This window comes from Thermobia domestica, chromosome 7 (assembly GCF_964235325.1).
Source record: "Thermobia domestica chromosome 7, izTheDome1.hap1.1, whole genome shotgun sequence".
Taxonomy (NCBI): domain Eukaryota; kingdom Metazoa; phylum Arthropoda; class Insecta; order Zygentoma; family Lepismatidae; genus Thermobia; species Thermobia domestica.
This window is the reverse complement of record NC_137460.1, coordinates 182,114,617-182,138,137: the sequence shown is the minus strand read 5'-3', so window position 1 is coordinate 182,138,137 and position 23,521 is coordinate 182,114,617. Positions and strand designations below refer to the sequence as shown.

The 23,521-nt window shown below is 36.2% G+C and overlaps 1 protein-coding gene and 1 pseudogene across 5 annotated transcripts in view; one reads left to right on the top strand and one right to left on the bottom strand.

The window, feature by feature from the left end:
- Positions 1 to 23,521, top strand: part of LOC145690600 (uncharacterized) — a 158,808-nt gene that overhangs the window by 124,610 nt on the left and 10,677 nt on the right. The window lies entirely within an intron of this gene.
- LOC145689433 (KRAB domain-containing protein 2 pseudogene) lies at positions 8,422 to 17,170 on the bottom strand (annotated as a pseudogene).

Below are 23,521 nucleotides of genomic sequence, written 5' to 3'. Positions count from 1 at the left end.
CGATGTTAGGTAGTTCTAGTTTTTACTATTTTTCCTTCTAGTTAAAACGTGTTATTACTAGTCAAAACTAGTATTAACTGAAATGTGTTACCGTCAAAACCCGAAATCTGTTGAAACCAGAATACCCTAGTTAAAACTAGTTTCGTCAGCCTTTCGTATTAACTCAGTATTAACTAGTGAATTGTAAAATTGACAACGCTTATTAAGAATGCGTAGTTTACTATTTATTTTCATTAAAATACAATATTTCTAGTGAAACCTGAAGAAATGTATTTATTAAGACACTTAGAAATAACTTTTCTTTTGCACAAACATCATAAATGTTTCTATATATTTCTAAAAAGTATTATGGCACTCACAATATCATAGAAATCCTTTGTTTTTGCAGTACCTTGCGAAATATAAGCCCTCTTGCATGCATAACATGTGAATCCTTGTCGTTCAAATACAATTCTATAGAAACACTTATTTATTAAGAAATACACAGAAAAGACTTCCGTTTTGCAGAAATATCTGAAATGCTTTTGTATGTTAGCACAAGGTAAAATACACACTACTATTGCACTACTACTTATTCAATTCGGTGGTGCCAAAGCCAATCTACTGACGTAATATTGTATATTTATTATGAAATACAAAGAAAAACGTTTTTATTGCTAAAACATCTGAAATGTTTCTATTTGTTACCACAAGCTAAACTATCATGGCATTTTGAGTTGCAGAGAAAACCTTTCTTCTTGCACAAGCATCTTTTCGAAATACATGCTTTCTTGCACACACAATGTGTGAACCCTTGTGGGGTTAATGCTGCTTTCCTGGCTGAAGTTCTCAACGAAATTTCAGTATCTGGTACTTCGACTGGTGTCAGGAACTGCTCGTGGCAAATGTCGAATTCAGACCTACAACAGACACATTTTGTTCAATCACATGGTGTGGGAATCCTGAATCACTTATATAAAAAATAATAATGACTTTTCAAAACAAAATAATAATGTATTTTAACGCACAATTTCCACACTCGTCATAATTAGTATTTCAGAGAAACACCGGTAGTTAATCTGCGTATTTCCTACAAAAACGCCTATGCACTAAAGCACATTTCACGAGTACCGGTTTCACAAGCTAAACAACAGTCTTTTACCGGGATCAAGTTCGTGACATGTTATTAATCTACTGGTGAGTACACAGCAGACAACAACAGATGGATTACACATTATTAAATCGGTTCCGGAAAAACATAATGGACATTATAACAGAAAATTATTTTGACATAAAATGATGTGAAGAATCCATCATTATTTCGGTTAATAGTAGTATTACAGATACGTATAAAACACTAACATCTATGGTTAAGGGTGTTGACCAAGCTCCGTTTTTTGAAGATTGTGAGAAGTTGTAGGTCACTATCACCATTTTGGAAAGCAAGCAAGACAGAATTTAAGTAATTCTATGATCTAAAAGGATCAGCGCTGTAAACAATTTACTTTCTGTATAGAAATTTGAATAGCTATGAATAATGATGTCACACGCTGACTACTCAAAAATCTAAACAAAAAAATAAGTTGTTTACAGGAATAATCCTTTCAGATCACAGACTTATTAAATTCTATCTTGCTTGCTATCCAAAATTGTGATAGTGACCTACAACTTCCCACAATCTTAAGAAAAAGAAAGAAAAGAAAGTGGTGGGGAGCTTAGTCAACAGCGTTAACATATACAATATAGCTCTTAATTACCGAGCGGCCATAGATCAGTTGGTAAAGTGCTGGCTTCGCATTCGGAAGGTCGCAAGTTCGCGTCTAGCGGCCTACCATCCTGACTGAGGATTTCCAGCTTTTATCCCCCTCATACCAATCAAAGAATGTGATAGTACCTATAAAACTAGGCCTTAACCAACTTCCTTCCCATATGCTATCTCGTACCCCATCCCGGCGTGTACCAGAGATGCTTAAAGGCCTTAAATGAAAATGCTTAAGGCCTTCTGCGGGCGTGGTCGCTGGCTCTAAATCCCGCTGGGAGCCCTCCGCCTCGAATACAAACCCGAGCAATGGTTCGGATCCCACTTTAACCTGTAGGTCCCGTCGTTAGAAGCTCCTTAGCTTGTTTAGGACGTTAATACAAATTCTATCAATAAGGAGCACATAAAAGACAGAAAACTTACCTGCAATATAATTTATCCAGCTTTCCATCCTTGGTTCCAATCTTGTGCAGATCTTCATTTTTTTCTAGGACTACTCCAATTGAAAGAAAACGTTTGTCCGTTGCCATAGAAACCACCGTTTCCAGGGCAACAGATCCTGTCACGGTTAGCCAATATTGAAAGAAAACAAAAATTTAACGAAGATAAAAGAGCTAATGTAGAGTTGGAGAGGAGTCGCTAAAATTAATTTTCTTTAACGAGGACGATTACGAAAGATCACTTACTGATTGAAATCCAGATTATTTTCCAATAGAGTAACTTCCAATAAACCTTTTGTTATTGTTAATTATTCCATATCGGACTCCCGAAGAAAACTCATCGAAACAACTTATTGACCGTGCCAATAGCGACTACTCTCAATCATGACTCCGTTTTCTTTCATTTAGAAATAGGAAAGAAAGAGAAGAAAGTAGAAGGGTAAAAGAAGGAGGTAGGTAAAGAAGAAAGAAAAGAAATAGGGTATTTTAATGAGAAACAGATTACTGGATAATTCCGGAAATATAGTAAAAGGTCGGGAAAGTCGTTGAAAGATGAATCATTCTAAATGTTATTAACAACTAATCAATTTTGGAATGCTTCGGAATAGACACATGTTCCCTCATACCACCCAGACCTAGCTCCAGGCACCACGATCATGGGGTTGCCCAGACCTAGACCTGGAAATGAGAAAAGTGAAATTTAATTCTTTGTAATGTTATTCCGACCGGTGACTGATAACTATCCAGCATCTGAACTCTGTCCTCTAGGATCGACCACACATATGAATTAGCCAAGGAAAAAAAAAAATCAAACTTATAAACTCAATATAAATTTATGTGTTGTATCAATCGAAGTCTCAACTTCCTGGAAGAAAGATGTCGTATTTAGGCTTATTCTTGCTATTTTTGCTTCACTCCTCGAGCCGATTTAAACCATTAGTGACGGTCCTTCATGACCTAGGTTATTTACCTTAACACATATATTAAAACATGACACATATATTACAGATGTTAATATGACAAATGATATCACTAAAATTACTTATATTAAATCTATCATGCATTCACACGCTCACTCACTCAGGACAGTGTATATATGTTTAAAGGAAACCAACTAACTACAAAGGTACAAATAGTTTATTACATTCATAGTGAAAAAAAAGACAAACATATAATTATGAAGAAAATATTAAAAGCACAAGTTCTTGGTTATATATTAATAGAGTACATAGTATTATATTTTAGTAATTTTTTATATATTCAATCGTATTGACAAATGAAAAAGAAGATAAAAAAAAAAATAATTACATGTATCATATCTTAGGCATGCTAAAACAAATTATGATTTGCGACATACGCAAATAAGACACTTATTTCACTTTAAAAAAAAATTGACAAAGAGGAAAGAAAAAAAACCTTTTGGTGTATTAAAACTTATATGAGTCTCTACCTCACGTCGAGATATTAAAATATTAATAATTTCGAGCGTCCAAATCACAACTCACGCACTAGTCGTAGTGTCCAAAACGTTTCGCTCCATTTAACTTAGTTTGTGGTCATTTATATATATCTCTATATGTATATATATATATCTATTGGTTTACAAAACCATTCGTCGTCTATATTTGGTTTGTAACTGGTAACAGTTTATATCTGCAATCGCACACTGCTACGCCTATACCCATCTAGAGATTTCGAGGAAATCACTTTCACTAGAGGAAGTTTCTCCTCTTAGACGGTCTATTTCCAAATTTATTAATCGAATAATTTCAAGTTATTTATCCAACACTGGGACACTTCACGAGACCTTTCATTAGGATCACTTTCGTATATGTTTATACATGGTTCGGATTAAAAAAAAAAATGATCTTCCACAGGTGTACGGAGTATGATGGTTCAAATTGAGGATAAAAAAAAACTGGTCAAGTCATAGGATACACATGTAGGTGAGAAGGATTCAAGGTGCACTTTCCACAATGGTTTTAGGTTAATTGTTCAGGGATAATATTTGTTATGATGTGGGTTACGTTTAGACCTGCCGATATTTTTTCAATGCATGCCATTATATAAGTACAGAGGTTATCACTTACATTGATTCAGAAGAAAAGGAAAATTACCTAAGTGCACGGCGGTATTCTTAACAAAATCTACATTCTTAAATTCATCGGAAGACTTCTGGTAAACTATAGCAACCAATACACGTCTAGGGGGACAGACACGAGCGCTCTTACATATATTCATAATACATTTAATATCATACTTTTACTTTAACATCATATTCACATACTAATTACACATATATTTCGAAGTATTTATTTCTCTCTCTATATATATATATTTATAATAAATGCGCACACATTTAAATTAATCATCCCCAACAATAAAATTTTACAAGGTTGCAAACATTGTCCCAAAACAAATGACTTCCGACATTACATTTGGAAACAAATTAACTTTTATTTGATACCGCGCGTCTATAAATTTTTAACTTTTATATAATCAATTCGTGTTTAAATCATGAAGGAGAAAAAAACTTCGGAAGGCAGGCACGTAACACAGAGCATTTCTAAAGATATAACTAGGTAAATCAAAATACAATTTCTGGGCCCAGGTTAACTACAAAGTAATCGAAAACCAAAACAGAAAGGAAAGTGACCAACGGATTACAAAAAAAAAACTTTTGAGGAACGACGGTGAAAGAACGTAATCGAAGTGTCGTCAAATACTAAGTCTTTGTTCATTTCAGCGATAGGTCAAAATGTGATGGAGGACCCAATCATTATCTATTCCATTCATGAATCGTGTCTTGCAACGTCTCAGCTGGTAATTTCAGATCAGAGTTGTACGTTAAATAAATCGTAAGTAACAAGTTTAAAATCTTGGGGGGGGGGGGAAGGTTGAAAAAATTAAAAAAAAACTTGAAGAAATGAAGACAGAGAGAGAGATAGAGAAGAAGGAAGACTAAGAATAGGGGCGCCAAAGACTTAAGTGAGAAATAACTAACGCTACAAAGTTAGAAGTCGAATTTCGCTCTCAACAAAATCCATAGCCAAAATATTCTTAATATGCCAAAAAGGGCGGTCTACTCAAATACGTAGACTCAAGGGGCGCCCTGCTGCCAAGGATGCAAGTTCTGTGTCCATCAGATCCCAATCCCACAAGAGTTGGCTTGTAAGATTGAAATCCGATCCCCGTATCCGGCCCAGACCAGCAGGATAAAAGGAGAGGGGGAAAGGGACCAGGTAACTGCGTCCCCAATTTTGAAATCTCTAAGTAAAAAAAATATTCGACCCCTTAGAAAAACTAAGAAGGTTCGAGGACAGTAATGAAACTAGAATAGAAGTATTATCTAAGATATCCCTAACTAATGATTTGCCGAAATAAAAAAAAATTAAATAAACTGAATTTTGGATCGGTGATTTCTATTGCCAAATTTCACCGATAGCTACCCTGCGCAGACACGCCACAGTCTGGGATGTCGTTAATTTCCCTCGTCCAATTAAACTAAGAAAAGAAATGAAAATACTTAAAGGGACTAGGGGTCGACATCCGGGTACGCGAAAATAAATTTCAATAACTAATTGTTTTGATTCTGTACCCAGTCAGAGCTGTCGCCTCCATGAACATTGTAAGCTAGCCCGAGTAGGTAACGTGGGGAAAAAAAAAAATCTCACGGAGCAGGATATTCTATTTTAAAAACCGACCAGAAAATATAATTCACTACAGCCCTGTTGTATAACTACCACTGTCTTTTCACAATTTAATATTCAATATGTCTAGTCAGCGATTATATGATGCTACCCATTCTATCAGATGGTATTACTATGGTTGATTATTATTATGACACATAAAACTACAAAGTATTACCGTAGTCCGACTATATATCGCCCTCCGGTCCGCGTGATATTATGGTGCAGGGGTCAGAACCTGAGATGTTTGTAGTTACACGTATCTATTCAATATCTATATATCAACACGCGGCGAAGTATTCACTGGGCTACTATATATTTAACTATATGGGTGTCCTATATTCTATATTCATTTACTACAATATTCATATACTTATTAATATTCATATTCATATTAATATTCATTTGCCACGACGCTATATTCTACAAACACCCTGTTTCCTCTATCTACGCCCAGCCTATTTACACATTTCATCATAATACTTTAAAATCTATAATCACTACAAACATTTCCCGCTCCGATCACCGCACGACAACCTCACTCGAACCCAAGACTCTTTCATCCCACACACAATACTATGTAATACCTGGTAGCTTTATTAAGAAGAAAGAGAAAAAAAATCCTATGTATGTTCACTGAAAATAGAATTATCTGCGATAATGTTTAATGTTTATGAAATTCTGCAGCAACAATAAGCTTCTGCAGCCACGAAGAAAAATGAACATCTAATATAATTTCAAAGCGAAGAACTAGCATCATATCGCCCGACTTCTGTTAAAAGTTTACGTATTGTTTATTTATTTAAATATTTAGATTTCTAGACTAGGCAGAATGTTGAAATTTTTTAGAATATATTAATTTTGGGTCACTTGACCTAACTGTACATCCATATAGGCTGTGAATTATACCTTCCAGGTTTTATTTTGAAAAGAAAGGTCAATTTCACGAAAACTAAATCACTAAGCACCTCGACAGAAGAATGGCGGTTAGTACTGACTTTTGACACTAGGGCTAGCGACGATATAATGAACCCTTGAACAACTGAATGTGACCTTGTACACGGAATTATTATACTATATTACGTTCACTTAATGACGGAGTAATAAAAATTTATCGCATAGTAAATACTACACTGTCCAACACACTCTTTCATCACTTAATTATCACTATCACTGATACTACATTACAAATATACACATACTACTCGAACTACAAGACACATCATGCCACATTCATACTACACACTACATTAATACATGTTATACTAATAAATATACACAGAAATCATTCAGATTTTACCATGTTAAATCGGCTCTATGAAAGGTAACGAAAGGAAAGAAATGAACAGGGCCAACTGGCCCTTATATTTACTAAATCATATTCTTGAAATCAACCTGTTTAATCGATGCCCTGAGGGGACATATCGGAGTATTAGCTAACAATAGGACCCCTGCCCTGAAGGGGCAGGAACCCGGAACAAACTGAATGTTCAACTCATCCCGCTGGAAGCCGCACTCCCAATTTGGGAGTCAGATAGGAGCCCTTACTGAAATTTACACGTGCATTGTGATTACTGGACTGACTACCACAAAATTAAATACCGCCATGTATGTAATTAAAAAAAAAATCACTCACTAACTACATAAACAAATCTATAATGGACAGGTCTTGTAACCCTCAATTAGCAAGAAAATTGGAAGGTGAAAATATGAGGGGAAAACACTGATCTTCAGACCCGGTTTTAAGAAAAGAAAGACGGAAATCACACTACTGTTGAATCCTGTCCATAGCGATCCACAGATGAAAACATGGCGTAACTATCTTGCATTTACTATTTCAGCTTTTTTTAGTCCAGTTTTGACTATGAAATTTAATAGTTTTTTGGCTCCTAAAGACTTCCAACGATTTTAGGTGTTAATGAAATCCAAATGTTACCTTGTTTGCAGCTTTCTCACTCCTTTTCAACGTTTTTGCTGCTAGACGATCCGAATCTGGCTGTTGTCAGCGAGATTTTCCGGCTTGGAATGGAATAATTGCGCCCTAATATCATAGCGTGGGTTTATCAGCCAATCAAAACTAAGCATTTTGGCGGTGGGGCTTTGAAACGAATAAAATTTGGTGAAATCTGGATTAAACTAGATTTTAGAAGGACCTAGGTATCTAAAAGAGAGGTGAAGGGTGGTCCTAAAAATTCTGTCGAATTTTAGATTGGTTATTTGATCTGGAAAGTTCCGTCCAATAGTGGATCTATATTTTCGGATAGCACTGACACCGTAAGAATTGTAATAATCCATTTACATATACATATGCAAGACTTATAACTAATTTAAAATATAAATAAAGATATTGATTCCCAAAACTATAATTCCCAATAATTTTTTTTTTTTTTTTTTTTTAACAGTTTTCCATGTTAATTTGAAATAGAATAATGAACAATATTACGAATTATATGAACAGCCAGAAATTTTTTGTTAAACATCAAGTACAGTCGGTGCAAAAAATTTCGGGCACCCTCCTATTAAAAACATAATATCACTAGACTGTAATGGTATATTACACAATGACATTCCGAAAATCCGCCTTTGCTCTGTCCACATTCGGGATTGGTATTATGACATTATCTCCCACTTCAACAGGTGGATGGGTGGCATCAGAGATACGTTTCATTTTCTTGGCCTGCTTTGACAAATTTTCACGTGCTTCTTTCCTGGATGATGTGATATCAACCGCACTAGGACCAGCCTCATTTTCTCCTTCATCAAATGTTTCATGTTCACTAAGGCGCTCATTCATGTCCTCAATAATACTCACGAGGTCGTCCTCATCGTTTATGATTTGGAGAACATCTGATGACAGTGCTGAAGTCGTAAGTCCTACTCTTGGCTCAATGCCGAACATCGCACGGTATGGAGACTGTTTTATTCCGGAATGATAAGCTCGATTTTTCATAAACTGAACAAAGCGGAGACCATTTGACCAGTTTGTTGTTTTATTATTATGCATCCACGAGGCAAGCATATTTTCTGTATCTTGATTTGCCCGTTCTACTGACCCTTGGCTTTGGCTGTGCCTGGGCTTTCCGTTGACTAACTTAAACTCAGGCCAGAGTGTCGTTAGTTCCTTGATAACAGAATTAACAAACTCTCTGCCATTATCAGAATGTAAAATGCAGGGGGCACCAAATGTCAAAAATATGTCTGTCAGTTGGTAGGCTACTTCTTCAGCTCTTTTGGTTTGCAGCGCTCGCAGTAAGACAAACTTCGTCAGATGATCCTGGTATACCATGATAAACTTGAACTTACGATCAGGGTGTGCTTGCATGTATATCAGGTCCACTTGACATCGGCTGTTCATTTCTGTGTGAAGTATTGGCTTAGAAACAAAGCCCTTCTTTTTCATACTTTTCTTCCGTTGACATGTTTCACACATTGACAGAAAAATATTTATCATTTGAGTCGTAACGTTGGCATATTTCCTAGAAGTTTCAGCTTTCATTCTATCTCGACCTCCGTGTCCCACAGCAACATGTGATGCTTCAATAACATCAAAGACCTCCTCGGCAGGTAAGTAGTACTTCACAGGCTCACTATTCGACACCAGTTTTTTTGTTTCACCGATTTCCAAAACATTAAACCGTTTCAAACGTCTGTACTGTAAAGGTGTTTTCTTTGCAGCAGATTTTGCCTCTTCAACTTCAGCTAAAAGTTTACTGTAAATGTCATTGCATTATAGTGACTGTCTTTTTCATTTTCCAAACGAATAATTTCTTTGAAGAATCTTTCCTTCAAAATTGTTTCTTTATCGGACTGACTCATTACAACGAATAATCACCTCACACTTTCCGAAACACTAACACACGCGTAGCCACGACAAGAGAGACGCACCTGCTCACTTTACAAAGGCTCCGAACAGACTGAGAGAAAACAAAACAATACTTTCCCAGTAGGAGCAAGTCCGAACTTGCAGAAACACTGTTAACTGATCCATTTTGGTCAGAACTAGTTTTAACTAGTAAAAACTGTATATGATTCACATTATATAGTCTTTTTCGTTAATTCCAGAATTACCTAACTAACATAGTAAATTCTAGTATTGGCTAGTTAATGCTAGTTGTTTCGAAACGGCTTTGAGAAAACTAGTTTTAACTAAGAAATTCTAGTTTTACCTAATTTCGGATTCTGGCGGTAACATACTTATATATATATTGAAAACTGGTTTTCCATTGGGCAAACTAGAAAACTTTTATAAATGTAAGCGATGGTTTGGTTCCACCACATCCTTCTTTAACGAAAGGAAAGAAAAAAGAAGAAAAGGAACGTACATATTTGGTCTAGGAATTAATTCGTGCGGTTGGTACGCACACATTGAAGCTGTAGTACAAACACAAAATACATAAATACCTTAAGAAAAATATTGTCCATCGCTAGCCACCACTTTCGCCCATCTGTCAGGCAATGTACGGATTCCGGGGCGAAAGAAGTCCTCATCATTGGAAGCGATCAGTCAGAGACCCATGTTTCGATATCTTCTGAAGAAGTAAACCGCTGTCCAATCAAATCGTTGTTCATGCAATCGAACAAGTAGTAGTCCGAAGGAGCAACGTCTGGTGAATACGGCGGGTGGGGTAAAACTTCCCATCCGACATTTTCTAAATAGGTTTTGACCGGTTTTGCGACATGTGGGCGAGCGTTATCATGTTGAACAATAAGTTTATCATGTCTGTTCTCCCATTCTGGTCGTGTTCTGGCCAGAGCTTGCTTCAAACGCATTAATTGTTGTCGATAACGTTCTCCATTCATAGTTTCTCCCGGTTGCAGCAGCTCATAGTACACCACACCTTTCATATCCCACCATATGCACAGAATAACCTTTGCACAGTGAATATCTCGTTTTGGTTGTGATGGACCTGGTTCACCTGGTTTCACCCAGGCCTTTTTTCGTTTAGGGTTCTTGTAATGGATCCACTTCTCATCACCCGTAACAATTCGATGCAGAAACCCCTTTCTGCTCTGTCGTTGAAGCAGCAATTCGCAAATGGTTTTTCGTCTTTCAACGTCTCTGTCTTTCAATTCATGTGGAACCCAATGTGACATCTTTTGAATCATTCCCATGGCTTTCAAGCGTTTGGAGACTGTTGTTTGATCAACGCCTAATGCTGCTGCAAGTTGTTCCTGCGTTTGACACGAATCCTGCTCGAGCAATGCTGTCAATTCTTCGTCTTGAAATTTTTTTGGCTGTCCAGCTCGCTCTTGGTCTGCCAAGCCGAAATCACCACTTCTAAACCGTGCAAACCACTTCTGACACGTTCGCTCAGCTAGAGCATGGTCACCATACACTTCCACCAAAATACGATGACTTTCAGTCGCACTTTTCTGCATGTTAAAGTAATGCAGCAGGACACCCCGCAAAAACACTTTATCAGGCACAAATTGCGCCATGTTCACTTAACTACAAACTGGTGTTGTTGACGCTTTAATCCACTGCCCTATACTACGAACGATACGCGATGACAGGGGTTTGCAACACATGTGTGGATACACGGAACTGTGGGACGCTCCGTTCGTTGCGCCATCTCTTGTCCACCCGCACGAATTAATTCCTAGACCAAATAGTTTATCATTTGATTGCTGTTACAAGTTTGTGTTGTCTATAGTTAACGGTTACCACATCGTAAAAAACACTTTACACTAAATGGCAATCAGTTACCATACATACTTTTTTTTATTTGGTAAGCTAGTGATTACCGCCAAGATTGACAACACTTCCGCTCCTCTAAGGACGAAACTCGAAGATGCACGAAGTACGAACAATGGTATTTGCACGTAGAATGCTCGTGAGCGCTCACGAGGAGAGTTTCCACTATCTGCTCGCCGTGGCCAGGGCTGGAGTAAAGGAAATTCGAAATTAGAAAATTCTCGAATTTTTGACGGGTGAAATTTGAGAAGGAAATTGGACACCCGAAGAAAAAGAAATTAATATGATAAACTATGGTCCAACCATATTTGGCAAGAATAATATCCCGATATCTTAATTAGTGTCCACACAGGAGCGGATTAAAAAAGTGACACACCCGTGTGTGCCACTTTGGCCACCTAGTGTACATTTGATTACATTTTTTTTTTTACTACTAACCCGTGTTGTTGTTGTAGTTATAGTCTCGACTGATAATAATATCGTTGTCGTAAACAATAACTTTATAAGAATTTTTTCTCTCTTTTTTACATCTTAATTCCAACACTGTTGGTGAGAAATGCAGGGTGTTTCAAAATGAATATCGGGGTTTTAAGTCTTCGTAGTACTTATTACATTTTACGTACAATTATAAGCAATGCATCAAGTAAAAGAGCATCTCAAAAAGTCTTTGCTACAAGTGTCCGATGTGAGATTCATTCGTCATATGGTACGCATCTAGTCGATAGGCGAGAAAGGCCCATAAACCTTCCGCCATATGGCACAAAACACATTCAATTTAGGGGAGTCTCGTTTCAACTGTACCATCTTCTGGGGATTTGCTGACGGCCAGATGCAAACATTATGAGTGTTCACATTAGCTCTTAGGTGAAAGGTGAAATGTCGATTTATCACTGGAGACGACACGATCCAGAAAATCTTCATTGTTATGCAGCAATATTTCACTTGCGAAATTGGCACATAAACCGTAGTCTGTATGCTTTAGACCTGTAGCAACTGCAAACGATAAGGACGTAGTTGCAAGCGTCTCATTATTCTTCACACAGACGTTTGCATTGTACAGGTTCAGTCTTTATTAAAACACAAAAAGCTTTCTGCTCTCCAGTCTTCATCTTTGCTACTTGCTCTTTCTAACGGCAGACAGAAGAAACAATGCATATACATGTGTGCGTACAAAACTGTTTGAGTTGCTCTTTCATTTGATATAATATTTATAATTGTAAGTTAATTGTAATAGATACTACAAAGTTTCAAAACCCTAATATTATTTTTGAAACACCCTGCATTACTTCAAATTCAGTCATCCTACATTCATGTCTTGTATATACATATACAAGAAGTGCCATTATTATCAACTACTAACTGGCATAATTTTCCGCCTGCCCCTTTCTCCAGAAAGAACAAATTTTAAAAGTCATGATTTTAAGTATGCTACTCCAGCATGAACAACGAAGGGGAGGGGAAGTGTAGTCGCACTCAGAAAGGCTTAAATACTAAAAATGCAATCCCGTTGTGTCTGTATTTTTTTTTTTAAATATTAACCTATTATATTAGTGAAAGATAAAGCAAACACACCTGCAGAAGAAAGGTGGTAATCCTTTTTATAAAATTCAATATCGAGCTTTAATCTCAATGTATCGGTTTGCAATTCCAATGCAACTAGTTCTTTCATCTTTATTTCTTGATTTTTTTCTACATCTGTTAACATTATTTTAAAAAGTTGTTTCTATCTTCAATGATAAGGAACTTGTTTCTGACAAAAAGAAGACTAATTGTCATATCAAAACTGTGATAACTTACTAAATGGAACAGATATTCGCTACTATTCGAGAATTGAATTCTTGCATTTGAAAACAATCAAGCAATTTGTGCTCGGATTGATTCGACCATTTGCTTTAGCATTGTCCATGTGACCTTAAACTAATGCAACCTAAACATAATTTATGAATGTAGTATTCAAATAGGTGAGCTTAGTAAATGTAACTACCATCATCATGAAGTCTGTTTCCAACAAGAAATATTTAGTTTAAATAATATACTTATAACTAGAGACCGGATGTTAGGCAAAATGCCTATTCTTTAATGCTAAAGATATGATCAAAAATAACGTTTTAAAGTTTGTATCGGGATTATAGTTTCGTTTTAAGCCAACTTTATTTTGCCTATTTCGCCCTTCACTGCCTAAATAATTGCTTTAGTGCCTAATGTTGCGTATTCTATGCATTTTCTTTGAAATAAGATTTAATTGGAAAATATATATAATTTATATACTGTAAATAACACAAGCACATGGCACATTGCAATCTCTCTCTCTCTCCCTATATATATATATATATATATATATATATATATATATATATATATCAAGTACATATCAAGCTTCGTTCTTTACATATAGAATGAAAGAAGACATTAACAAACAAGTATGTTGCTATATTCTTTGAACACTATTTATGACTAATCTATTTTTTAAATTGTATTGAGTATTTATCTTCATTATTTCGAGTTACATTTTAGTGCCTATTTTGCTGCTTATTTTTTTAAAATTTGTAAGTGCCTATTTGCCTGCCTATTTTTCAAGTTTTTAATGCCTAAACATGCCGTCTCTACTTATAACAGATTTTACCGAACCCTCCAAACTTGCGCTCCATGCAAATGCACGTGTTACAGGTATGGTAGAGCCGGCTCTGCATATCATATATATCTAGTCGAGAAATTATTTATATATGATATTTAGAAAAATACTGTTAGGCAAATTAGTATTAGTTTTTACCTTTACACAAGTTATTTGAATTTTATACTGTTTGTGACATTATTTTAGCATCGTACATATTAAAGGCCTGCTTTCACGAAAAAACAAAATTTCATTTCTACTTTTATTTCTTAGTTGATATTGATGAAAACTGCTGAAACCCGAATTGTTAATAGGTATGGTATTCATGTAAATTGTATAATATTTGTAGCGTATTAGTATCTAGCGTTTAATTCATGTTGAATTTTACGGTGATTACACCTACATAAAAATATTTCATACTTAAATAGACGTAAGATGTATTACAAATGACTATTTGAAAAAAAAAAACGAAATTTAGAAAAAAAGAGAGGAAATGTTTTTTTCTTAAAAAACCGTACATTCTGAAAAAATACGAACGGTTTTTTTTTTATTTACAACACTACCATGCAGGGTAACGTACTCCAACCAGTTTTTCAGCTTCCACAGCTCTGAGTGAACGTGTCAATGTGGCTAGAAAACCAGTACTTCACTTCGTAAATGACCCCCGCATCTGAAGAAAAACGCCTTTCTTTCAAGGAGTGCTGTACTTTGGAAACAAAGGGGTCACGGTGGCTCAGTGGTAGAGCGCTTACCTTTGGTGCATGGAATCCCTAGTTTGATTTTCCCTTTTGATCCCCGGCCAATTAAGTTTGAGGTGAAAAACATCGTGTCCGTGGGTTTCTCAGGCACTTCCATTTCCTCCCACATTCTCATGCCACCAATTCTTCCCATCATCCGTCTTCCTTAGCTTAAAAGGCATGATCATGGGACGTTAAACTGGAAGATAGTTTTGGGAAACAAGAAGTTTGACGGCACAAGGTCAAGAAAATACGACGGATGGAGTAGTAATTGGTATCCGAGGCTTTGCACAAATTTCATGGTTTCATGTATTAATTCACGGGAACATTGTCTACTGAGTGGCGAATACCTTTAGTGAGAATGTGACGCAGGGTTGTGAAAACCCCAGGTTTAAAGAAAAAAGCCCAGTGGATTTTATTGGGTAAAATTGGGTTTTATTTGGCAAAATTGGGTTTTATTAATTTTTGTACGTATATTTAAAGCCATATTCCTACTTAATATACCATTTAAACATATATGTTCTACTGTACACACGAAACTATGAAATTCCCTTATGAGACTGCGGTAGCTCATGTCTGGCGCGGGTTCCTAGTTCGATACCAGCTCCCGCCAAGTCCGTTTTGTGGTGGACAAACATCGTGTGCATTGGTTTCTCGGGCTGGCTTCGTCATGCCACCATTATTATCCATATAATCACAGTCTCCCTTAGCCGTGGTACATAATCATGAGACATTGAACTAAGCTTAGAAATAACAAATAATAATAATAATAATAATACACAATGAATCCGTGAAGTCCCATACGCGTTTCATGGGACACACTTTGCACCATTGACACTCGCTTATATTTCGATTTCTAGCAAGAAGGAAGTACACAATTTTGTAGAGTAACAAAGAGGTCGATAGTTTTACGTAATACAGAATAGGAATAAAATCCTCTCTTAAACTTACGATTCAAATCCCTGAGCCAGCCGTCGTGAGTTTCAATTAAAACACGTGGGGCAAATACTGGGATAGTACCTCAAGTTCAGGAGCCAGAGATAAAAAATGACTATTGAATGGATGTTGTTCTTCTAGATTTTTTTTAAGAACTGAAATGTTGGAAATTGATTTTTTTTTTCTCATTTTCAATTGCCAGTTTGGTTTCTTACAATATATTTTATGATTAAAGGGGTTTTGTAGCATACAATAATTGTACTGTGTTTCACATACTCCATCTGACACGCAAGAAGAATGAGATGGAGTATGTGATACGATACGATCTGATGGGATATGTGATACGATCTGATTGCCGTTAGTGTTGAGAACACAGTGTATCTTTAGTAATTTCCTTTTTCAAGTGAAGCGTTCTCTTTTTCTAATTAACTGGCACATGGAAAAAGACATTTTATCTCTTTATATTAATACCCAAGTATATAACAAAAACAAAGGAAATATAGCTGCATTACTTTTGATTCCATACTAGCTGAAGTGCCCGTTCTTTGTACGGAGAGAATTGGGTTCAAGGAAAATGTTTGAGCCTCGTCTGCCCCTTAGGATACGCATATCAATGAAAGTGTAGTAAGACATTCTATTTCTGGCATGAATTTTTAATCCCTTTTTTCCTTAGGAAAGTTACCTTCCCCTTCCCTTACGCCCTTTTAAGGAAAGTTACATAATAATATCCCAGCTTGAGGTAGGTACTAAATATCTTCTAAAACTCATTTCAAACTGTTCAAGCATTTCTCGTGACGCGAAAACAAACAACAGACAACATCAATGTGAACAAAGGAATCATAGAAAATCACCCCCTCCCCGTTAAAACGAAAATTTTCAGAAACACTACAACACATGCCAGCTTATTTTTAATGAAAAGTTTATATACCGAGTTTAATCTTCCTGACTTGGCGAGCTCGTGACATACTGTTGTTTTTTTTTTTTTTTTTTTTTTTTTTTTTTTTTTAAACATGAATTTTGAACTTCCTCTACTCCTTCTTCTAGGATGCGCCCTTAAATCAAAGTAACATAAAAATCCCAGCTCAGAGTAGGAACTAACTACTTCTTTATGTTCAAAAATTCACTTCAAACTGCTTAACCGTTTCCCCGTGTGATGCAGTTAGAAACAACAGGTAAAATCGCTTTCAAATTATAGAAAATGCTTCCCTTTTCCACTTAAAATGGAAAGTCTCAAAAGTACTGGGACACGGGTCTACTTACTTTTAGTGGAAAGTTTACATAAAAAATGTAATCTTCCTAACTTGACAGAATCGAGAGATACCATTTTGATCAAAGTAACCTGATTAATCCTTTCCGTCCGGCATTTAAATTCAGCGGTAAACACCTTTCTGTCGGGATTTTAAAACGAGTTGGCAATCACAGAACGAATAGTTTTGTTTAAATAGCTGTAACTCAGCTAATCGGAAATGAATTTGGATGGAACAGAAACTAACTTTTAATATAAGAATCTGTGCATATCCGGCATCATATTAAATGACGTATGACAATGACATATATTTTAATTTCAAAGAAAATATTCAATGTACTCACCAAATAATATAGATTTAGAACTTCTTCAAAGGAGATCTCTTGTTAGGAACTCTATAATATCTAAAAGTTTGTTTTGGTGTAGTATATTTCAAAGCAAGGATCAATACACAACGATGCATTGCATTCCTTACACGTATAAGATGATTCCTTCCTTCTTTCTTTGAGAGCACATACGCGGCAACGAGCACTTTTTGATTCTTTGGGCCAGTGGTTCGAATGTCTAGCATTAAGTCGTGTTATCTGTGCTTCAGATAGACTTGCCCCTTGTAAAAAGTCCTTCAGTGTGACTTTCAAGGAAGTCTTTATGCGATTTTTGAAAGCCAACAGTCTAGTATAAAGGAATTCAACACTGCCAGATTCAAAAAGTGGAAAAATAGTTTCTTCGTCCATTTTAGAGTTTTTCTATCAATAGCGCAACTGTTAGCCATATGATCAGCAGTATCAACATGGCCAATGTTTATGTTATAGCGTAAAATTGCTTCAGGTTTTATTGCATTTCCATGCCCATCTACAAAATTTCCTTCTAATGGTACAACGTGCATATTGCTCAGAACTTCTCTTTTATCCTTCCAAGCAATTGCACATAAATTACCTTTGACCCGAGATTTGATGTCCCTTTCTTCAATTTCAGATCTTTTTTAGTAAAATTGGGTGGCATCTTACGCTTATTTGGCCTAACTGTTCCGCATCAATTTATTTTCATTTAATGAAGCGCATCGTACAAGTTTGGCGATGGGGGCCGCGGTGGCTCAGTGGTAGAGCGTTCACCTCTGGTGCTTGGGGTCCCGGGTTCGATCCCAGCCTCCGCCAAGTGAACTTTGTGTGGACAAACACCGTGTGCGTGGGTTTTCTCGGGGTTCTCCCGTTTCCTCCCACTTTCTTCATTCCACCATTTCATTCATTATTCATCATCACCGTCTCCTTTAGCCTAACCGGCATAACCGTGGGACGTAAAACTCAAAGATTCCATTTCATTTCAAGTTTGGTGATGAAAAATAATTATCCACAAAGAGTTTATGTCCCTTGTTTCTCACGCAATACACCATTTGCCTAACTAATGCTTCTATTGCCGGAACGTTAGGAGTTTCTAATTCTTTTTGTTTACCCGTGTACACAGAAATATGAAAAGTGTAGCCCGCACTATCGACTGTCTTGTATAACTTGACACCAAAACGCTTGTGTTTTTTAGGAATGTATTGTCGAAATACAACTCGTCCTTTACAAGACATAATTACTTCGTCAATTACCAGATTTTCTCTTCGTTTATAGTATTTTTTGAAAGATGAGTTTAGTCTTTCAAAAACCGCGTATTTTCCAAATTCTGTCTTCCCTGTTTCTCGTTGTCAGTGAAATGTAAAAATGTTAATATGTGCCGAAATCTGTCCCTTGTGGTTGTTTTCCCGAAGAAAGGATTATGATAATATTGTTTTGTTGACCAGTAGTCGCGCAGTGTGTCCCGAACATTATGTCCCATCAATAGTATAAATGACAGAAAAACGTACATTTCTGAAATTGTAATGTCATTCTCAATAAGTGAGCACCTCGTTTTGCAAGGTACTAAACGTAATATCGATTTGTTTCCGTTACTAATAACTCTTATCAAATGTTCATCAAAGAACAGAGAAAAGATTGATAGTGGTGAGGAATTTGTTCTGATGTTAACAGCGGTATTTTTGTCTAATCCACTTTCAGAAACCGTAAAGGAATGTACTTCTGGGTTATGTCCAGGAACGTGCGGGCCCCACGTTGCACGCCCTACAGGTTGTAAACCACTTGGTCCCTCACCCCCCGAATCACTAGCACTGTCACTTTCCTCAACATTCAGTGTTCTTGTTTCATCAGTATCTGCTCTATCCTCCTCTTCTGTCAATATTTCTTCGTCACTACTTTCGTCCATAAATACAGTCTTGGACTTGTTCGTCAGCAATAATCGATTTCCTCCTTTTTCTGCTACTCATTTTAGCAAACAAGCACGAAAAACTGACAATAAAATATTTTTTTCTTCGCTAAAAAAATATTTTCTTGTAACTCGAGGAAAAAGTAGCAACAAGCAGCTGCACAAGAACGGAACTGAGAACAAAATATCTCTCGTTTCACAATCAGTTCAATTGTTTTGGACAACCCTAGAAAGCCCCTGACCTAATGTGACATGAAAAATCAAAGGACCTCTTTCAGCGACGTGACTAACTCATATTTCTGATAAGAAAGTCATAAATATACACCTGTCATCACATTCTCTCAAAACATACTGACTTCATTTCTTCTTTCATTGCCAAGCTTTAGTACATAAGGACACGTACCATGTGCTCTTGTAAAACTGTAAACAAATCGTCGATAACACATGTGAGCAGTATTTCCAACCAAGCAGAAGAGAAGTACACCAGAATGAAACGAAAAGTTAGTCCCTCACCTTTCAATACAAGGGAAAAAGTAATGCTACATGTAAGTGTTGATATATCCGTCACTCGATAGAATGCTATCTACCTACCAGAGCGGATGTATCCGCTTCTAGGACGGAAAGGGTTAAACATCTAGTTCGAAGTACGTGATAGCTGCATCCAAAAATTCATTCCAAACCGTTTAACCGTTTTCCCGTCTTGCACGCACAAACAAAATTCTTTCATTTTTATGTAATAGATTACAGTTGAACAGTATTACAGCGAATTTGATCGAGTGCAAATTAAATTCATTATGAATGATTCCCAAACCGTTTTTGTTTTCAATGGTGTTCTGTTCTGTTCGTAAATACATATATTATGCCAATTTTGAATCTCGGTATACACTAAGAAGTACGATTAAATGAAAGTAATTATAATCATATTACGATTAATATTTCAATCCAAGTTTTGAAGTGTATTTTTTGAGGTAGGCTTTTTTGGGTTTTATTGTGGGTTTTACCGAATAAAACCCACTGGGGAATTTTGGATTGGGGAAAATTCCAACAACCCTGATGTGACGTCGCTTTACCTTCAGGGCATTACAAAGTTTTTCTTGCAGACCCCTGCAATATGTACCAGTCATACCATGCCCATAGGTTTGATAATTAATACAAATAAAGCCCTTGGAACCCCAGAAAACTGAAAGCATAATTCTTGGCACAAGCTTGGATGCAGGCCCTTTTGAGCAGTGTGGACTTAGTATACTTCCACTGTTTTCTCATCACTTTAGTTTCTGGAGCAAAGTGATGTACCCAACATTCGTCCATAGTTATCAGTCGAATAAAAAAAAAATTCACATTTGTTTCACAGACAGCTAACACTTCGGGTGCACAATCAGCGACTGTTTGTGGAAAGGAGTGAGAAGCCTGGGAACCTACTCTGCGGAAATTTTGGATAGGTGTAGGTGCTGATACAAGGTAGTGGAGACTGAGCTACGTGATGTTTGTAATTCATTCGCAGTATCATTAATGGTTGTGTCTATCGTCCAGCACCAGACGTTCCACTTGCCGAATCATGTTAGTAATCGCTGAACAAATTTGCTACCTCTTGGTTCGTCCTCTAAACTCAAACGTCCATTTCAGCTGTTTCTCTATGTTTTAATAGTACTCAAGGACTAGCAGGTGTCACCATAAACAGTTTTCATCTCTTCATAGATCTTGGCTTTTACCCCCTTCAGATGTAGAAACTTTGCCCGATATTTCAATTTTGACAGTTCGACACTTCCACTACTTCCAGACGCCATATCGTCAGCTGTTTTGAACCTACAATGGTAAAAGTTGATAATTAGTCTCGTAGGACATTGGGTAATTTTGTACTCAACTTTCTTTTAAGTAGCTGTAAAATGTTATTAGGGCAAAAATTTATTTACCGATATTCGTATAGTGGAGGATAAAAGTTTTGGAGCAAAGGGATCTCCGCTCATTATCGTAAAGAACAGTTAATTTCTTTATTCAAGCTGTTCGACTGATCTCAAACTTATTTTGCTTGGCGTTAGGACCAGGCTTAGAAGAAAAGTTTCGAGTAACAGGAAAATTGGCACCGAAAAGCCGCTTTTCTTTCAGAAGTTAATGGAACGAAGTGACATCTAAACATATGTAACATTTATTATTATTGTGTAACTTAACAGGAGATGCTATGAAGCTTGCTTCTTTCTCGGAATATTTTTAACAACCTTAGCTTATCGATATATACATAGCCAGCCATACAGGATGGACGGCGCGCAAGGAATTCCTGTCATAGCGAATACGGAGAAACTCTTAAAAGAAAGTTCACGTGCTTAGCTCCAACCCTGATCTTGGATTACCCTTTCAGTCAGTATAACAAAGAATATTTCTGCTTCTCGTGATGGAATTCTGTCTCGAAAAGCTGATGCAGAAGGAATTTCCAAAGTTCTAGTGTGTATTAAATTTCATAATATAGTATAACATGGGAAATGAAAAAGGTCCTTTTATATGGTTTCAGTTCCATTGAATTTTATAATATACTAGCATCAATTACCCGCTACGCTGTGTTAAATTAAGAAAAATTAGTAATGTGCTCCGTTAGTCAGTTACTTTTTACTGTTACTAAAGTGCTCTCTGGTATCGGTCATTTCCGATCATTTTATATTTCTCCCCTCCTCCACCTCCATATTACATGTCTGAATTTAGATTGAAGCGCCATCCGAAGTATCACTGTTCATCACAGCGACCCCGTAAACTACGGATTTGGCACTAATATCTTTCATTTCCAATGATTTATGTATATAAATCTCTACCTTCCCATGTTGCGAAGCATAGCATTGGAAGTGTCACTTTTCATCTCAACGACCCGGAAAACTATAGATTCAACACTGATATTAGTCATTTACGATCATTTATAATATATCCCCCTCTCCCAAGTCAAAGGACTGAATTTAGATTTAAACGGCATCAGAAGTGTCACTGTTCATCTCAGCAACCCCGAAAGCTATGGATTCGGCAGTAATATCGGTCATTTTCGATGATTTTATATATCCAGGGCTGCCAGCTGTCCTATTTTCCTATCTTTTCGTATATTTTGGAAATGTGTGTATATTTGTCCTATATTTTAATCTTGTCCTTTATTTCCTATGTTTTCAATGCTTGAATTACTAAAAAATACGTGATGATTTAAATTGCTACATATTAGCAATATGCTAAATGTGTCTTAGCATTTTATTTTCTGAGGGGCAGTCACTAATCCTCACTATTATCTTTTTAAATTTCCTATCCTCCCATGTCCAGTTTTTTCTTTTTCTTTTTTTCTTTCTTTCTTTCTTTCCTATGTGCTTACTCTTCCCCAACGAAGCTTAGCTGAGGAACCTTGCCATGCTCCAGTTTCTTATAATGCTAGCTGTGTTAGCATTTTTTTTCTTTTTTTTTTCAGTAGGGTGTGCAGCAGTATTGGCTAGGCATTGAGGTGTATTGGTATTCACCAACATATCCCAACGCCTTCCAATATTGCTGTACATAATATGCAAGAGTTTCCACGCGTCTTGGAAAACTTGGAAATAAAAGTGTCGTGGAAATGATCTGGAAAACTCAGGGAAACGGAAAGCAGAAAATGATGAAAATCCTGGAAGTTATTTATTAACTGGAAATGCACTAAAATTTGTTATATAACAGTTGTTAGAAGTGTATATATAATTTACAGAGTTATGATGAATGAAATGCTGTTATTTATTTTAGAGGGAAATACGTTGATCAAATAATTCAATGTTTAATTGGATTCAAGTATTTTATTACAGAGAAATAAGTTATCAATATTTTTTCATTAGAAAGATATGAAGTAATGAAAAATAATGTCAAAGTTCATCTGTAAATAAAAGAATTAGGATAGTAGGAAGGTAGAGAAATACTTAATATTTTTGCGTGCATTAATTAAATTTATGTATCCAAATTATATGTTAATAACGGCATGTAAAAATTGTTAAATGCCGTGGTAATCCTATAAATAAGAGTTAACTATTCTTTTTCTTTTGAGATAGTGCGAATATGTTCTGAATTGTAACGATATTGGAGCTGCATTTTTTAGTGTTTTTACTATTTTCAGTAACAAATAGTTTTCTATTGGGGTGAAGGGTGGCCTTTTCTTAAAATACTTTTTTTTCTGTGCTTCAGAGCATAATATTCTATTGTATAAACCAA